We start from the raw sequence: 20231 nt of genomic DNA, 5'->3' as shown, positions 1-20231 counted from the left end.
ATTTGGATTCCAATCTCCCAACATCTTTTCTTATTTTTGTCATCGAATTGATTAGCATAAGTCTCTCCTTTGGGGCAACAATTCAATACTGTGTTCTCCCTTTACTGTCTCTTGATTCAAATGTATTTATTAGTGCTATAAAAGCTTATGTTTTGAACTTGATTTGTTTTACTAGCTCTGAAATTTCCCTTTTCATTTTATTTTCATTTAGGGCTTTGTCTTTAAACTGTTTTTTATTGATTTCATCTTTTTATTAAGTTCTTTATAGCTCAAAACATGTTTGGAAAGTTTTCTCCCCTTCCTTGAACAATATGTCTTCCTGACTGGATATTTTATCTGTCTCATATTTTTTAAACCACTGTTTTGCTAGTTCTGATCAATGTTAAGAGTACTTCTACAGAATGCAATGAAGGTGTTTCTAAAACAAATATTAGTTTTTGTAATGCTGCAAGGTTGAATTCCACCATAATACTGTAACATTTTGTACAAATTACAGAATCAGGATAAGATTCTGTTTTCTACCTGTTTATACACAGCCTGAGAGATAGTTAAGTTGAAAAAAGAAGATGATACTGGAAACAAACGCACATTCTATAAGAAAATATCTCCTGAATGTCGTCATTGAAATGTCATTGAATATCCTGTAAAGAAAACACTGCACACAGCCACAGGCATTTCCTGCTTTGAATAACTTTACCTCCTTGGGAACATACAGTCTCCCAGGGACAATTTTCAATTCTGTTAAGATTCTATTCTAAGGATTTCAATTTTACTTTTCCCCACAATGCCTATTCAGTTGGTCTGAGTCTGTCCTATCTGGAGCGCTCAATGAGAAATCACACACTTTTGTCAACTCATTTCTTATCCTCATTTACTCTTCTACCATGGGCATTCATATTGGTAGAAGAGCTAGAGAGCTATAGGTTCAGGGAAAAGACGATATACTGACACATAGATTTTGAATTTTTTCTATGAAAATAAAGAACTTTTAATTCCACTTTTTCAGAAACTTTGTTAAATATACTCAATATTTTGATGCAGAATTTCTGCTTACTCTGGCTATTATTTTTTGAAGCTTGTGACACATGATATTTGTGTCATTTTTATTTGTATATATATATTTGGAGGGAAAATTTCTGTGGTAAAATTTCACTTTTCCATGTTTATGTTGGAGTTTCTACCAATTCATCTTTTTAAAAAGCTGAATTTAAAATAATTTAAAAAGCAGATTTAAAGCACTGAAAATATCTAAATATCTAAATATCACTGACTCACAAAGCCTGGATACTCAGAAAACCATATGTGCAGCAGCAAGAACTTGCCATGTTTATGTGACAGTAAAATATCCAAGATTCAATTTCAGGTGAAAAAGGAGAAATATAGAAATAAATGCATATTAAGCAGAACTGAGTAGGAAAAGGTGAGGTAGAAAATAATAATTTATATGCTGAAGCACAAATACATACTTAAGTATCTCTAGATACCTGACTGGCTTTGATGAAGACTGCACATTGCTTTGTGTGAGTTTTTAAACATATGAAATACTATGTATTCTATTGGTCACTCATTACTATGTCAATTAATTCCATAATGATGTAAATTTTTGCTGATGGTGTGTTGGAGCTTTTAATTGATCGGGATGATACTCTGCTGGCTCTGTCTTCAGACCAGAGAGGGTATACCTAAGAAGCCGTTGAACTTGACTGGACAATAAGATGCTGGACTCTATGTTTGGTATCTGCTTGCAATGAAAGAATCTCAACTGAACTTGAGCTGTGGTTATGCAACAAGGTGGAGGAATCCACCATGGTGGGAGGGTTTGGGGAGGGGTGGGGAGAATCCAAGTACCTATGAAACTGTGTCACATAATACAATGTAATTAATGAATTAAAAATAATAAATTAAAAAAAGAAATACTACGTATTCAAAATCTAACAATCTTTTCAAAAAAGCATGTGTGTCATCATACCTTTGAATCTTAAAATTTAGTTTTATTTTCTCTGTAAACTGAAGAAAAATGTTGATTCATCCTACCCAGACATTGCCTGATGTATTTAACAACTTGCATCTGCACAGTCTGAAGGGTTAACAGGATTTGAACCTATCTTGGCGAAGTTAACCTAAGGGTGTCAACCTGTGATACTAGACTTCAAAATACTGAAACTGTAATGACTCCTGTATCATTTGAATATTTCTATTAGGCTGAAAATGATCACGTTGCAAGCCTGTCAACTCCATGTTAGGGGTCTTTTAGAAGTTCTTGTAAAATGTGTTTTATGAAAAAGTTAGTTATGCGTGATTTTACTTTTTTGATGGGAATAAATTTGCCTTTTAATTGCATTTCCTATGAATTTTCTGATATTCCTTCATTTTTGTGGCTCATCTAAGACCTCTTATTTTTAAGTGTTTATTCTTTTCTTAAAAGATGTAAGTACTCATGCTTATAAAGGATATAAAAAAAGGGTAGAAAAAAGAACACATTCGACACGATGAATACATCAACAAGATAAGGAAGACTCTTGTTCCTCAGCCAGGTTTTCAGGACATCTTCCCAAAGCCATTCATTTTCACTTCATTCCATAGGTGATACTGTTGCTCAGAACTTAAGTCCTTCCTAACAGTGTGCTGGTCAGCTCTGCATGGTTTTGAAGGTTAAGTCATTTGAATAGGATTCTTTCTCTTCTTGTTACCTTTGCTTAATACACTGTTGCTCTGCTTTCGGTTGATAATCTTTTTATATATTTTTATTTTACATGTGTTTCATTTAGTTTTTTCTTTCTAATTCATTTTGCTTTCCTTTGAACTTTCACAAATATAGTTAATTTTTTTCTTTTCTACTTGCTACTTCTATGTGCAATGTTACTATGTTATATGTTTTTAATATCAAACCAGTTAATTATATTCCTCTCATGTTTTGATTTATCAATGACTAAAAGGAACTCTAAAAATAATATAAATTTTAAGATTTCCTTTACTGATTTTAAATTTCTCTCACCTCCTCCCTATAAATACAAATTATTTGCATATTTGTGGAATTCACTGACAATTTTCTCTTGTTTCTGGGTCTACCATGCAGATTCAGTGTCCCAAAGCCTTGGGCCATCCTCTGCTGCTTTCCCACAAGCCAGAAGCAAGATGAAAATGGAGCACCCAGGGCATGAATTGGCGCCCATATGGAATAATGCACTTAAAGGTAGAGGATTAGTTAATCAAGATATCGCACTGGGCCCAGAAACTTTTAACTAGACCAATGTTTTTCACTTCACTCCAATTGAAATTGCTTTTTTTAAATGGGGTATCCTCCCCATGAATCTGAACCTTCTGAAGGAACAATGAAATGTGCTGGAATTGCTATCTTGTAAGCTCATTCCTCATAAAAGTAGCAACCTGCACATTTGCTCTCTCAAGGTACTCTCTGCATGAAACTTTGCATATATATGCATTTGTAAAGCAGGTTTACTTTGCATAACTAACTACAGTACTGGTTGACCCAATGTCCAATTATCTCAATCACTGAACCAAACAAAATTGCAATTTTAGTAATTATTCCACATGTTTTGCATAGTCGATCAGTGCATAAATGTTTCACAAAATAACAACATGTGCAGAGAAACAGGTAGATACTATAAAGAATGTAATTAATAGTTTCACTCATGTTCAGTGCAAACAAGAGGGGTCAAACACATACTGAATATCAAATACGAAAAATATGTTCATATAAGAAATGCATATGTGTTCTTAAAACTCACAGTGTATAATGTGGGGTGAGGGAGGGGGAAGAGAAGTGCTCCAAAAAATGGAAAGTGATGTCTCACTTGATGTGAATTAAATACAAATGGAAATGATATTGTCCAAATTAGCATCCCCCAAAAAGGAATCAAAAAAAATAATAAACTGGGGCCAGAGTGTAATATAGCAGGTAAATTCTCCACATGCAGGCCTCCACCTGTGATGCTGGAATCCTAATTGGATTCTAGTTGAAGATCTGGCAGGTGCACTTCCAATCCAACTTTCTGTGAATGTGCCTGGGAAAGAAGCGGATAATTCAAGTAATTGGTCTCCTAAATCCACATGGGAGATTTGTAAGGAATTCCTATTTCCTGGCTTCACTCCAGCTAAGCCAGAGCCATTACAGCCATTTGAAGAGTGAACCAGGAATGGAATATTTCCCTCTGTTTCTTCCTCTCTTGTTATGCTGACTTTGAATAAATAAATAAATTCTTTAAAAAGCACAACAGCTTACTAACCAAGGAGGGAGGATTGAGAAGAACTGGTTAAGGCAGTCTCAACTTTGAGTGAACAACAATTGATCGAACTTTAAAGCACAAATTTCCAAATTGTATTCCTGGCTAATTATTCACAGGTGGGATTTATGCACCACTACACTTCTCCAACTTTTACCAATGTGCATCCAGGTTGAAAACCACTGGTGTGAAAAACATGATAGACTACATACACTGTTACAATATAAAACACTTAAAATGTAAAAGTTCTACATAATTGTACTCACATTCCCATTAATTAATGTAAGCCAATATACACAGTACTTCAACTACAAGCTCTTAGTACGTTTTGTAAAAATAATGAAAGTCAATCTCACAGAAGAACAAATGCAGTGCTATCTAGAACATTTGAAATAAAATTATCTGTTCAGCTTAGTGAATGCAAGAAAATTTTTGTAATCTAGAAATTGAATGACTCTATTCTGGCCAAAGTAAAAACTTGATCTTAAATGCCAAACAATTGTAACCTCTATTCCAAGTAATCAAGCAAATTATTCAATACATTTTATTTGTTTATAATATAATTTATCTTCTTGATTTGATCATCATTAACTTGTGTGCCAGGAACATGGGAAAATATAAATCCTTATCCTCATGATACTTACAATTTAATGGGGAGAGGGAAAAATCAAGAAAAAAACACAAAAATATTTATGTAATGAAAAGCTGTGGGAAAAAAAGCTATTAAGAAACAGACTACAGTGCTGTAAGACAGACCAATTTGACAGATTGTAATACTATATTAGATTTATGAAACAAGTCTTAAGAAACTAGCCAACTTATATTTCCTTTCTATTGAGATCCTCATTCTTGGATTCCAGATATCATCCTGTGAAGAAACTCAAGCAGGCAGGGAAGAGAAATGCATGAAGATTAGCCAATATCCTTACACCAAGATCTTGGCTGCAGTCAACAGCCAACATCAAGTCATTCTTGTGCGCAAACAGTTCATGAAAAGGGTGTCATGGTGTCTCCCTTCTCTCCTGCGTGAGAAGTCAGCAAGGGCCTCTCAGAAAGTCTGCTTCTTAAGATGAAAAACGCCATTACAGCACGAGCAAAGACCACTGGCAGAGCAGTCACAATTACGACAATTCTCAAAACAGAATATTTTATCCAAGCAGTTGATAGGATTGGATGCAAACCTGCTAAATATTACTTTATACAGTGCTTTGAATTAGGAAAGAAGAAAAATGCAAAGACACTTTATGTATAAAACATTATTACCAACAAGGAAGATAATGGTACCAAAGGAAATAGCAGTATATTACAAAAAAGTATGCCTAAATAGACAGAAAAAAGAAACTTTTAAATTCCACTCCATAATTTTGATATTTAATGTTGTTTGCTATAATGATCCCATAATTTAATCACAAAGGATGGCTTTTCTTCCTGCTTTAGGGTCAATAAACTTGAATTTCTTTTCAGTTCTCTTGCCTGGAGAGATTTTAAAGAGGTTAGAAGAGTCTTCTCTTGAGTTTCTATGAAATACTTGAACTGAGCTGAGACTTATAAGTCCCAACACTCAAGTACTCATACATACTCTTAAATATCCCATTTCCACCCACTGATTACAAATTATGCTCAAAGGAATCTGAGCATATCCTTGCATAAACAGTCTGAAGTAAACAGAAGCAGGAAGATGAGTGAGGCGTCATTGTTAATACTCCGCTCTCTGCCTGCCATTTAGAAACAAATGCATATTGAATTAGGTTCCTGTCTATGTATTACCTTCCTATCTAGCACTTGTCAAGATATGATTGAAAATAGTGAAACAGCATTGAAGTTCAGACAAAATCCTGACTTGTGATGGATTAAAACATAGAATTAGTCAGACCTGATGATTTTCAGACAGCTTCTGCAACTGCTTCTCTTTGATACACTGGTGAACTACACTAAGCATGTATTTTTATCTTTTTCAAGAATGCACATGCATATCCATGACATATCAGCTTTCTAGAAAGCCTAAACTCTCTCAGAAGTCTACTGAAGTCTCCAATTTCAGTAACAAATTATAATTTCTTGAGATAAGTACGTAGCTACACAGTGGTTCATGTGTCCCCACTTTTTTAATGTGTCCCACTGGGCATTAATAGAGTTCAGATTTATTCTCCATAATTTAAAGCTTGCCTTATAAAATATTAAAATCCTTATTAATGTTTGTGAAAGTGGCAGAGGCACTTATATATATTGCAAGCTGCACACTGCTGTTCTTCAGCCACATACTAATTAGCCACACAAAAATGCCTTGATTAAATTTTACCCTCATTGCTCAGAAAGCAAATAAAGAGGACACAGAAAGATTTGGATAAGCCAGTATTTAGTTGGAACTCTAACCATTACCTCACACAGGTCAAATAAGACTTATGATGACTTACTGTTTAAAAAGGTTCCTTCTTACAAATACAAAAATAGTAAGACTTATATGTTACTAAAAAGCAAAGTGAAAATAATATATTTTCAAACTACGAATCTTTGCTTCTCAGTCGCCAATACCAGAGTTGAAAAATCTCCTCCCCATAAAAAAGTAAGGGCTTCATGTTGCTTCCTTTAGCATTTTGGAAAGACCTTTGTAAGCTGCATTTGTAGGATACTAAAATGACTAAACTTATATTGTCTATCCATGAGGCAGTGCTGTAACATACACAGTGGTCTGTCTAGCTAATCTTTACCAATTGAAAACTAAAATTATTTTGTGTAATCTTAGATGTGGTATGTAATGTCAATATTTTCACAGAAAGCTCTGGTAACATGATCTTTTGCTGCCAGAGTCCAGCTCTGGCCGAGGTTCGGAACTCGCGAAGGGTGCATGGAGTCGGCGCAAAGAGAGAATAAAGAAAAAGACGGACCACTAGGATTCCATGATGATAGTGGACTATGCAATAAAGCCGTCCGCTTTATTTATACAGAATCAGTCAAACTCTGGCTCAGACTTTTTACGTCATGACTAAATGGGTGTTACTAAAGATAATTCTGCCATTTGTATCACCTAAAGCAAACTCAATAGGTAACACATTCCTCTTGGATCAGCTAAGTGAGGAATGTGTCCAGCCAGAGGCAGGACCCAAAGATCAAAGAAAGAGGGAAAGAATGGATTTCCTCTACCTCTGGAAAGTTAGCACCCTTGATTAGCATAAGATCAATAGGAGAAGAGGATTCTAAGCAAAGGTAACTGCTCTATGCCTCTGATTAGCATAGAATCAAAAGGGGGAGTTAACACCCCTGATCAGTATATTGCCAATGAAGGCAGCTGTGACAGCAATTGGTAAAAACCTTTTTTGCTAAAGCGAATGTCAGCAACATCAACTTTCAAGCTCGCATAGATACTACACGTTAACCCTGCAGGGGCAGACAATGCCTAGATCGATTACTGGAGACTCAGTGGGGGAAGTCTGGTGGGAAGCGGGCTGCATTCAGGTGGTCAAAGCAACATCCCGCTGGAGCCCTGCTGCACAGCGGGGAGTTCCTTGCAGCCCTGCCTGCAATAGAACAATGCTCTTCACACCTTCCTGTCTTCCACATCCACCACACGGACCCGGCATTTAGCCTTTTGATATCGGTGTCCAATACAGCATACAACAAAAGGAAGATTAATGCAAAATTAAATCTTTATTTGTTGTGAATTTTAGCATCCTCAACTTGAAAAAATAGGCTTCCCAGGGTTTTTGCAAATGCAATTGTTTTTAGTCTATTTGCCACATAATGACCATTGCTGGAACAAAAGTAATAGCACACAGGGCAAAATAAATTCCGCTTTAGTAGTATGTTTGACACACTCATGTCACCGGAAGTGACCTCTTGGGCTAGGGTTGCAGGTGGGGAAAGAGTACTCAAAATATTCAGGCAGATCAAATGAAGAAAAAATTATTGAATATACTGCAACATTGATGAAAAAAGACTGTGAGAGTCTTTATACTGCCCACACATTGTAATTAGAGCTTAGTTGGGGAGGGCAACTTCCTCTTAGCTCACTGGAGTTTTGATTTTCTTGCCTTCAAACAGCTTTCCCGGCACATTAGAAGAGTTGCCTTTCTGGGGAATTCGGAAGTTCCCACTGCTGTTAGCTGGAAACTATCACCCATCAAGTATTTCAATTTTGCCAACAATTTCTATAGAATAAATTTATCAAAGATAAATATATTTCTTCTGCACATCAATGTGTTTAATATCAATTTTGTTTCTCCTTTCAACAACCTACTTTTATACACTTCAAGAGTGTACTCTGCCTCTCCTACTATGAGTAAGTGAAAATAGGAGACTGTATCACCTTTATGAACTTAGTTTCCAATCTGTAAAACAGAAATGATTGCACCTACTTCAAAGGATACGTTTACACGAAGCATTTATTATTCACTCATTACAGTGTAATCCTTTAAGAAGTATTCACTTTTATTACCATGCTAACAATATTGGTATGAAGTTATTTCAACCCTCAATTCAAATGTTGAAATCTTAATCCTCAATGTAATTTGGAATTAGGTTTTTGAGAGAAAATTAGGTCAGAAGGGTGGAGTTTTCATGCTGTGATTAATGCCTTGATAGAAATAGATAAGTGAGAGCTTGCTTCCTCCCTGTCTTTGCCTTGCAAAGAGACAACCAGAGCAAGTTTTTAACAAGATAGAAAGCTGGCCATTGGCAGACACCAGGCATACTACTTAGCCAGCATCTAGAACTGAAACAAATGCAAAGGGTCTACAAAATTCCACTGTAAATGTATGTTACATAAAACTATGAGTGATTTTTAAAATGTTTTTCCACTTCATTAAGCTTTCGTCGAAGGTCTGTAGCCCAATGTCCTCAATGGCATAGGTGAAGTCATCATGATGTCCTGTTGCAGGACCTGAAGGCAGTCAGCTAGATGCACCTATGTCCTCGCTAGGATGGGAACCAAGAATCTTGTGGAACACTTAACTGTTAAGGATCATTGCCCTTCAAGGAATTCCAGGCCATATCATGAATGTAGAATATCTGGAAGATTCTAGGAAAGAGGGTTAACTGTGGTCACGTTCTTCCCTGGGCAGCCTGTTCTTTCATTGCTTATGCGGGTAAGCAGGGAATGATGATTTCATCGAGGTAATTCTGGTGTCCCTTAAGGCACAGAGCCAGGGTTCTGAGGACTTTCTGTGTTTATGCTTCTTTTATTAACGAGTTTTTCTATTTAAGAAAAACATTGTTAAAAAGTGTCACATATATATAAACTTTTTAACAACTGCTTTTTCAAAGCTCTTGTTTGAAGAACTATACCATTGTAATGATATAGGGGAAATCAGCTGTGATAGGGGATTTGGGGAGGGGAGAAAGGGAAATTCTAGAGCCTATAAAACTATAAATCATAAAATCATAAAACAAATAAATTTAATATTTTAAAAAATATTGATTGATTGACTTACTTATTTCAATGGAAGAGCAACAGAGACAGAAAGGGAGAGACAAAGAGGAACGACTTCAGTCTACTAGTTCACTCTCCAAATGGCCACAGCAGCTAGGATTGGGCCAGGCCAGATCCAGGAATAAGGAACCCCATTCTGAATTGCCAAATGGATGGCAAGAACCAAGCATTTCATCTGTCATCTCATACCTTCTTGGGACATCAGAAGGCAGCTGAATCAAGAACAGTCTTTGGAACTTAAACCAGCACTCTAATATAGACACCAGAGTTCCAAGCTTGGCTTAACCCAGTGCACCACAAAGCTAGGCACTAAGTTTAAAGTTTAATGTCAATTGATGTTGACATAGTATGGCTTGGACAAATGCTCACAACACTGGCATCCAAAACAGAATGCCAGTTTGAACCCTGACAGTCTGCTTCCTGTACAATTTCCTGCCGATACGGCTGGGAAGGCACAGATGACAGCCCCGGTGCTTAGGTCCCTGCCGTCCATGTCCATGTAAGGCACCAGGATGAAGTTCCCTGTTCTTGGCTTTAGCCTGCCTGAAACCAGTCGTTGCACTACAGCCACTCTGGGGAGTGAATCAGTGGATGGAAGACTTTCTCCCTTTCTATGTCTCTCTGTTGCTCTGAATTTCAAATAAAGAAAGAAATTATGTAATTTCTTTTCCAAAAAGTAACATTTTTGTTAGGAAGTTGCAATGTACTGTTTATTCAGGAAAAAATAAGTCATTTTTGATTATTTTTACTTTGTATACTTGTGTCTTGCCTGTTGGAGAGTCGAGTTTCAAGTGATTGCACACAGGTACACGGGACACAGCAAAGAATATCATGTTTGGGTATTAAGCCACTGCTGGGAATATTACGGGAAGTGATCTTAGTGGGAGTATCCTGACTGAAGGCTGTGAATTAGCTGACATTGTTGTTAATGGACTATCAGAAATGAATTATGAAATAAGATAACTAAAGAGACTGTCAGACATTCTTCTATACTCCTTGACTGAGGATTAAATTTTTATTAGTGTGAAATCTACTGTGAATAATAGCTGTATTATGAAAGTTCAGCCCTGAAAGATTAATATACACTACTTTTTTGTTGTTTATCTGCCATTTTGTCTTAAGTTCTGACTTTCATGGAGACAAATTTAAATAAGATCTGAAACAGGAAATGTCTCACTCACGTATCCTCTCTGCCAAAGCCTTCACTCCATTCTCTCTATCACTGTTTCTCCTCCCACTGAAAAGATTAAAGAAGTACCACCCTTTCTTGGAGACGAGGAAAGTAAGATGATGAGATTAATAAATAAGAAAGGTAGCTGTGTGAAGGTTCTGCTTACTTCAGATTTACTTCGAAGGCATTTTTCAAGAAAGTGATTGAACATCAAGCTTATCATTAGAAATGTCTGCTAATAGACCTTGTTGGTCCCTAGGCAGAATATAGTGTACTGAAGTATTTTTAACATTTACACACCAAAACATATGGCTTTAGAACATTGGACTTTCTGAATTTGCTTCTATTCAAATTATCTTTCCATATTATGATCAATTATAGTACCATTTACTATCGATTACTGATATTTTATTAATGTACAGCAGTATTTATTAACCTTTGGAAGAGTCACCAGCCACTATTAAGGTTCCAATAAAAACCATTCCTAGAAACACACACACACACACACTTCCCTACAATGTCAAGGACTCACCTATGGGACTGCAAACAGAAAAAAAAAATGATTATCAAAGCTTATTTTAACCTGAGGCTATTCTGCTTTGAAAGTCCACAGAGTTTTCAATCAAAAAATATGGATTCCAGGGCTAGTTTTGTGGCACAGCCAACAAAAGCCAATGCCTATAGGGCCAATGTGTTGGCTCAATTGGCTAATCCTCCTGCAAGTTCTGGCATCCCATATGACAGCTGGGTTGTGTTACAGCTGCTCCATTTCCCACTCATCTCCCTGCTTATGACCTGGAAAAACAGTGGAGGAGGGCCCAAAGCTTTGGGCCCCTCCATCCATGTGGTAGAAAGAAAGGAGGCTCCTGGCTCCCTGCTTCAAATCAACCCAACTCTGGCTGTTGGTGCCATTTGGGAAGTGAACCAGGGGATGAAAGAGCCCTGTTTATCCTTTTCGCTGAGAATCTGTCTTTCCTATAAAAATAAATAAACCTTTAAGAAAAGAAGAAGCAATGTTGCAATGTGTACATTACATAAGGATTCTGATGTAGGGCCTGAGTACTCCATTTCTGAGCTGCCTCCCTGCTCATGTGCATGGGAAAGGGGAAGGAAGGTACTCCAGATACTTGGGCTCCCATACCCATGTGGGAAAGGGGGTTCCAGGCTCCTGGCTTCAGCCTAGACTAGCCCTTGTCATTGAGGTCATTTAGAAAATGAACCAGCAAATGGAAGACATCTCTCATTGTTTTACTGTCTCCTCCCTTTATGTGGCTCTGACTTCCAAATAAATGAATGAATTTATAAGAGAGAGACATCGATATGGATTGCTATTGAAGGTGCTTTCTTCCACTAAATTTAGCATCTTCATCTGTGAAATAAAAAGAAGTCATCTTCTCTAAGATTCCTTCCCACCAAACATTCTGAATCTACACAACCAGCAAGCTCCACTAAGACAGAAAGAAGCTATGCTGGAGACTAAAAAAGAAAAAAAATCATCAGAGAAAATGAAGTTTGTCTTGTGCTTTCTATAGTTTATTAAATAAGAAATCTTGAAAAGAAAATATGTATTCAATCAGAATTGATTGCTCAACATGACCTCGTCGTTTCTCTATATCTCATATGTTGTGGCAGTGATGGGGCGGGGAGCAAATTTGGATAAAAAAGCCATGTTAACATAAGGTGATGTGCACTGTGACATGCATACTATGGCACTCCAGAAGCCTTGTAGCAAAACAGAATAAAAACACAAATTTATTTTTGTCCAGGAACATTTTTTGAAATTCATTAAGTGTTTAAACAATATTAATTTTACATTAATCTTTGAGGTATCATATTTTCTTTAATTGTCTACAACTGTTTTCCATAGTGGCTATAATCATTATATTACCACAAATGTTGTAGAATGCTTCCCAGTTCTCCCCTTCATCACCAGCATTTGCTACTTTCAATCTTTTGGATAGTAAGCATTCTACAGGGAAGAGATGATACCTCATTGTGGCTTTGACCTGCATCTCCCTGGTGACTAGCGACATTGAGCATTTTTCCATTAGCAACCCCAACAGCCTTTGACTGACTTAGCCTAATTTTTTAGTTCTTATTCTTTCATTTTTATCTATTTTCAAATCAATGCGAGAGAGAAATTGAGAGAAAGCTGTTCAATCAGCTGCTTCACTCTCCAAATACAATAGTAAAGGCTGGGCCAGTACTCCATCCATGTGTCCTAGGTGATTGGCAGGCACCCAATCACTTCAGTCAGCATCCTCTGCCTCCAGGGATGCATAAGCAAGAACCATACGGGAAGCAGAGATGGCAAGTTTCAAACTGGCATGCTTACGTGGGATGCTTGCATCCTAACCAGCATCCTGCCCTCAGCATCACATCTGTCCTGCAATTTATTTTAAAATTTAAAGAGTGAAATATATTTCTGCTTGAGAATGTCTCAAAATTCATTTTCCATTACTGACTCCAAAAACACTTTAAACAAAGGTGGGTTAGATTATGAATACACAGCAGCAAAGAAAACTGAAGGCACTTCATTTGCGAAAAATATCAACAAATTTCTGTGAAATACAAGACGCAGCAAACAAGAAAGAAGGAAAAACTAATACAAAACTCCTACCAAAAGTTGGGAATCAGTGATGCACACTGTTAGAGAATGTAGCATATGAAACCTAATTGTCCCATGAAATGTATGGAATCGGTTCTATTCTTATTAGCAAATAGTTTAAGGGAAGAAAAACAGAAGCAAAAATAAAGAGCAAACAGTTGTGCAGGACAAGGCAGTGAGCTTGATGAATGAACACATCAATCCCACAAACAATCTACAAACACCCCTGACTGAAAATTCTGTGACAGCTTTGGATTCTAGCTTACACACAGTTTTACACCAGCTTTGGGTGGTTTTAAGCAAAAATCACTATCATTTCAAAGTTTGGCAAATATAAAAAGAAATACATTAGTTCCCCATTAACAAATGCCACTATTTTAAATTTCAGGCTAGATGTCTGTTTCACCACAAAAGTAAATTTCTAAAGTATTATTATGAAATTAACGTAATTCTGTGCACTTTGGATTTTATATTCACTGTATATCTAGGCCTATTAAATTAACGTATATCTTCCAGCCCTTCTTTTAAATACTGTGGTTTCAGATATGGCCTGTTTTGAGATGTCTATCTCTCTGGAATAAATAGTGAAAAAGAAGAGAAAGGGGTGGGCCCAGCATGGTAGCCTATCGGCTAGGGTCCTTGCCTTGAACGCACCAGGATCCCATATGGGTGCCAGTTCTAATCCCAGCAGTCTCACTTCCCACCCAGCTCCCTGCTTGTGGCCTGGGAAAGCAGTCCAGGACGGCCCAAATCCTTGGGACCCTGCACCTGCGTGGGAGACCCGGAAAAAGCTCCTGGCTCCTGGCTTTGGATCGGCTCAGCCTTGGCTGTTGTAGTCAGTTGGGGAGTGAATCATCGGATGGAAGATCTTCCTCTCTGTCTCTCCTCCTCTCTGTACATCTGCATTTCCAATAAAAAGTAAACAAATCTTTAAAAAGAAAAAGAAGAGAAAGAGGAGATGTGGTCAGACAATTTCTATTTAATGTTTGCGCAGGAATCAAACAGCTTTGCATTTGTGAAATTATAAAAAGCTATGAAAAGAAAGTATATTGAGATCAGTATATGTACTATGAAAATGATTAAATGTTAATATATTCTCAAATTACATAGCTCAGACAATAAATTTTAGCTCAGAGTGTTGAATACTCAGGAAAATAAACTTGGTCAAATAAATTCACACTAAAATTCATTGGAAAAATTAAAATAACATGATAAATGGACAACAAAATCAATCAGTTTATAATAGGAGTCACACAAGAAGAGAAAGTTGGTAAGGCTGGTGTATAAACCTATCAGGCTCTGCCAGGGATCAGAGCGGTGGTATAGAAAAATCCTGACAGATCCTATGAACCATTGCAAAGCAAAATCAATTCAGTGGTACTGAAATCTGCATCTTTGTTAAAATGTGCAAATGAGGAAGAATCCAGTCCTACCAGTTTCATATATGTATATATATACATATATATATGCTTTGATATATATGCACACACATATATACACATATATAATCACATGTATACTTTTTTTCATTTTTTATTATATTTTTGACAATCTTTACATAGTGAATTAGGGTAAAAAGGTACAAGGGCTATAGGAAAGTGAAAAAGACTATTATTTACACATTGTTTCCTTCATATATCTGAGGTAAAGGGGGATATTGAGGGAGACGCCCCACCCAGTCTCCCACCCATCCCAGGTCCCTGATGTGGGGCATGCTCTGAGATACTTGCTCAAGTGGTTTTGAGAGTTCACCAGTTATGAATCGCTGCCAATCTCGCCACTCCCAGCACGATGAGGTCATTGAAGAATCCACTGATTGACATAATCCATCACAGAGTCTCCATTTGTCTAGTATTTTGCTGCCAACATACAACTGAGATGGTTGATTGACTGGTTCTGTCTTCTGTCTTTTCTTGGTTTGGGTTCTGAGTCCAGCATTTCTATTGGGGAGATCCTGAGAGAAACTTTGTCTGAGGTGCTCCCAGACCAGATTCTTGTATGTACTAGCAAGCACAGAGCCCGCCACAGTCCATTGCCCCAATCAGCTGATGGTTGCAATTGCTGGGTTGGTTCTGTTTTCAGCCCAGACTTCCACTGGAACCAATGGGTGTTGCAGTCCAGCCTGGTTCTGCCCAGCACATACTCGGCCCTCACATAAACCAGTGGGAGCTGCAGCCTAGTCAGAGCAACCTACAATAACCCCCACCAGGCCCGCCCCCTACCCTGGTTTGCCAGTATTAGTAGCAGACTAGTCTAGTCTGTCCCACATCCCATTTGGCTCTCCTACATGTCGATGGGCATTGAAGCTTAGTTCCATCTAACCAGCTCCACTATCCAGCCCTCATGGATATTATTGGGTGCCTCTGTCTAGCCACCTCAGCCCCGTCCTGGTTTTCGTGCCCTCCGTGGTAGTGATAACCCAAGAGGGAGGAGCCCACTAGTTCCCTCCCAGATCTCTCTCACTCCCGGATTATGCACTCTCCAGGTGGTTCTGTGGTTTGACTTGGCAGAATTAGCCCCCAGTGCCAGCTTCTGCTAGCTGATGCTGTGGCTAAGCTCCAACAACCCTCACCCACTCTAATTTCGTTTGCAGCAGTAGGAATAATCAGCCCAGCCTGGCTTTTCCCTGATCTGGTCCACATGAGGCACACAGGTGTTGTAGTCCTGCTTAGTCTTGTCTACCCCTATCCCAGCTCACATTCTCCAGTGGGAGTAGCTGTCCAGCAAGGGAACCACCGCTTATACTCCTGCCGGCTCTGCCCCCTCCTTTCCTGGTTCTCACACGTGCTGGATGGGCACTGCAGTCACATCAGGTACAGGTACCCTCACCCTGGCATTTTGTATTGTGGACTGGTTTTGTCGCGACCCAACCTGGCCCGACCCACACTCTGTTCCGGTGCTCGGATTTGCCAGTGAATGATGTGAACTAATTCAGCCTGGTCTGCCCCTGACCCATGCCAAATGTATGCCAGTGGGAAACTTTCCATGGCCTATTCTGGGCTGTTTCCTATCATGCTTCTTGCGCTTATTTACAGGGTCTGTGTCCTGCCAGCGGAGTTGCCCAGGCTCCTCCATCAGAAACCCTCTGAGTGCCAGATTTTGCACATACCAGTGGGTCCATGAGCCAGCACTACTCAGTTCACCTCCTGTCCTAGCAGGAACAGTGGTTTTTCCTGACTGGCCTTCAACCCAAGCTGATTCTTGCTGTTGGATGGTTCAGCCCAGCCACAGCTCGTCCATACCCACATACAGCTCACACATGGTTCAGTAGGGGTTGAGACCTAGCCTAGTCCATCCCACATTTACCCTGGTCCTCTAGGACACCAGGCCATGTTGCAGTCTGGCCTGGCTTGGTGCGTCCAGTCCCAGTTCACACTTGTACCAAGGGAGACTACAACTGTTTCCTGATCAGAATGCAGCTCCCATTCCAACCCACGCTCCCCTTGGTGGGAACCTCAACCCAGTTAGGGTGTCCCCTTAGCTCCGCAACCGGGCCTGTTCCCAGCTGTAGATCACGCACATGCCAGTAGTTGCTCTGATTCAGCTTGATTCAGCCCCTCACCTGCCCCAGTCTCTGCCTTAGACACTGTGGCTTAGTGTCCCTGACTCATGTAGACCAGCAGGTGCAAGAGCCTAACTTGGCATGACCTGTGCTCCATGCTGGTTTCTAGTTTTGCTTGTGGGGTAAGGTTTCCTCAGTCCTGCCTAGTACATCCCGTTTCATTACCAATTCATGCATTAGCCAGCTGTTGGAGCTACTTTGCCCAACTTGTCCGACCCCCAGGTCTGGGCCACCTGTTCACCAGCGGGAACTATGACTCACCAAGGGAGTTTCCCAGGTTTCTCCACTTAATCCACTCCCAGACCAAGTTCGCATACATGCCCTTGGGTTTTAGGCCAGTGCCCGGCACAGTCTGGCCTTCCATTTGCCCTTGTATGAGCTGGTGAATGTTGCAGCCCGGTCCACTCCACACACTATTCAGGATGCACATTCGGGTGCTGCTGCCTTGACCAGTCCAGACTGTTGTGGGTTCCTTTACCTGTGATTGACGGAAAGCTCCTTGGTCACACCTAACTTAGTCCGTCACCACCCCAACTCTTAAGCTAACCAGTGGGGCTAGAATTTCCACAGGGTTTGGCCCATACATCCCCCACAGAATCTACCCCCGGATATGGTTCTTGAATGCTAGTTAATGCTATGGCCCTGCCTACTCTGACCCCTCTGCTGATCCAACATCATGTCGGGTAATAAGATATCCTGCTGGACAAGCTCTGAGCCTCAATTTTTGCATTAGCTGGTGTTCGGTGCTCAGCATTGTTAGGTAATTACAAGTTCTTCAGAGGAAGAGTTACTGTCATTGGGAATCTTTAGGATTGATTCACATCCCAAAAGCACTGTGGGTTCAACCTGAAGCTACCTAAGCAGCGATTCAAAGAACCAAAACCCTGGAGTTCCCTGGCTGGGGGGCCATCAGGCAGAGCCTGATGCCAAATGGTGTGCTGGCCACCCAGGGAAAGCTCACCACGTGCACGTGGTGGCTGGAGTCGTGATCTGAGCAAGATGTCCCGTCCTGAGACCCACCAGCAGCCTGGTGGCTGCTGGAAGTTTAAACCCCCAGGCCCAAGGTTGCACCTCTCCCCAATCCCGCCCACCACTCAATGAGAGCGACAGGTGGGCCCAGACCCCAGGCCTGCCCAACCCAGCCCTCTAGACTTACCACAAAGGGAGCAGCCCCTGGAGACCAGGCAGGCCCAGGGACAGCTCACCACGTGCACGTGGTGGCTGGAGCCGTGATCTGAGCAAGATGTCCCGTCCTGAGACCCACCAGCAGCCAGGTGGCTGCTGGAAGTTTTCCATGTATATACTTTGAGATATATATATATCTATATATAAAATACGTATCCTTTGATATATATTGCTTTGATCAGTACACTTGCATGCATATATAGACCAGTGTAGCTCATAAATATGTACATTTATTGTTAATAAAAACATTTCAAAATACACTTTAAAAGAATAAATGTTAAGTAAATGTCTGGGGTAGTCTGTGGTGCAGTGGATTAAGCCACTGCCTATAGGGGCTGCATCCAATATAGGCACTGGTACAATTCTCAGATGCTCTACTTCCAATCCAACTTCCTGCTAATGTGTCTAGGGACAAAATAGAGGATAGCTCAAATAATTACACTCCTGCATCAATATGGAAAATCTGGAAAAAGCTCTTGGCTCCTAGATTTGGCCTGGCATTACCAAAGCTGCTGTTTTCCCAGAGGTCTCTTTACCTTTCCCCTGGTCAATACTTTACTCAGGGCCTTACTTACTGATAAAAGTTTACTCCAAACATGTTCTCTAAGATTTTAGCAGGTGAGGTGAAACGATGATTGTTGAACTTTTGTGTTGGGTCAGCTACAGTTCTGGTAAGTGCATCGCCTGTTTCTGCCTTGGTAAGCACTTGCAATTGCAGATGTTTACCGATACCCAAGAAGCCTCTCTGTAAAAGAATGTGCAAAGACCTAATGAAATTTAGTGAGCCTAAAAACTATAAACAAAAAAATTTTATGTGGTACAAATTTTTTTGGCTGACAGTAAGGTAAAAATGAACAATTTTTTGAAGCCCAATATTATTAATGTGACGAACAATAAAATGAAGACTCACATTCAGTTCAAAATTGATCTAGATACCCATCTCAGCCAAGGGACCTACAGCACTCACCTGGATTGATGACAGGAGAGTACAAAAGACGCCTCCTTGGTTTCCAGTCCTATAATACGAGAAAACATCCTTTTATTTTCTCTTTTCCACATTTTCCCATGCCACAGATTCACTTTAGAACCAAACCCTTTGATAGTTTTCCAGTTACCTTTTAAAACAAAGTCTGATTTTTTAATTTTTTGTCAGAAAAAAATATTTTATTTCTCATGTTAATAAAATGTATGAGTAAGACAGATAATCACCTGATAGATACAATGTACAGCAGCATTCTAGAGCTTCCTCATCGTGCTTACCCGAATGTTGATGCTTGCTGGCTAACTTCCTGATTCTCATTCTCCTTTGTCCTGGAAACCACCAGTGTCCATCTGCATTCTAAGGGTTTGATTATTTTAATATCTTCTAGATGTTGAATCGTGGAGTATTTGTCTTTCTTTCCTAATCTCATTTAGTATGTTGACCCAAGGTTTCATCCCTGTTGTGAGATACTGCATCATTCCTTTTTACACATCACATTTTAGTATATTTTCAGCATTTTGAGTGTTGTGGGCATAGTTCTTGCATATCAAATATATGCATAAAGTCATATTTATTTCTTTGTTATTTATTGTACATTTTAAAGGAGCATTTTTTTATCTTGAAAGTCAGAGTTACAGGTCAGGGGGGACAGATGAGAGATTGAACCTCTACCTGCTGGTTTATTCCTCAGATGGCCACATCCACGAGCCAGAAGCTTCATCAGCATCTCCTATGCTGGTATCATGAGCCTAAACACCTGGGAAATCTTCTACTGCTTATCCTAGGTCATCAGCAGGGAGCTGGACCAGAAGGGAGCAACTGGGACACAAACCCACACCAATATGGGATACAACTTTGCAGGGAGCCACTTTAGCCATCATGCTCCAGCAAGTACCTCTGACCACTCATGAGTATGTATGTATTTATTTGAGAGAGAAACAGATAGAAAGGGAGAATGAATGGGAGGTGGGGAGGGAGGAATGAGAGAAAAAAACATCTGATGCTTCTCTTGCCAAATTCCTATGCAGGGACTGGGCCAAGGCTGAAGCTAGGA

The sequence above is a fragment of the Ochotona princeps genome, chromosome 1 (assembly GCF_030435755.1).
Source record: "Ochotona princeps isolate mOchPri1 chromosome 1, mOchPri1.hap1, whole genome shotgun sequence".
Classification (NCBI taxonomy): domain Eukaryota; kingdom Metazoa; phylum Chordata; class Mammalia; order Lagomorpha; family Ochotonidae; genus Ochotona; species Ochotona princeps.
The sequence above is the reverse complement of the archived record's forward strand: the minus strand, read 5'-3'. Positions refer to the sequence as shown.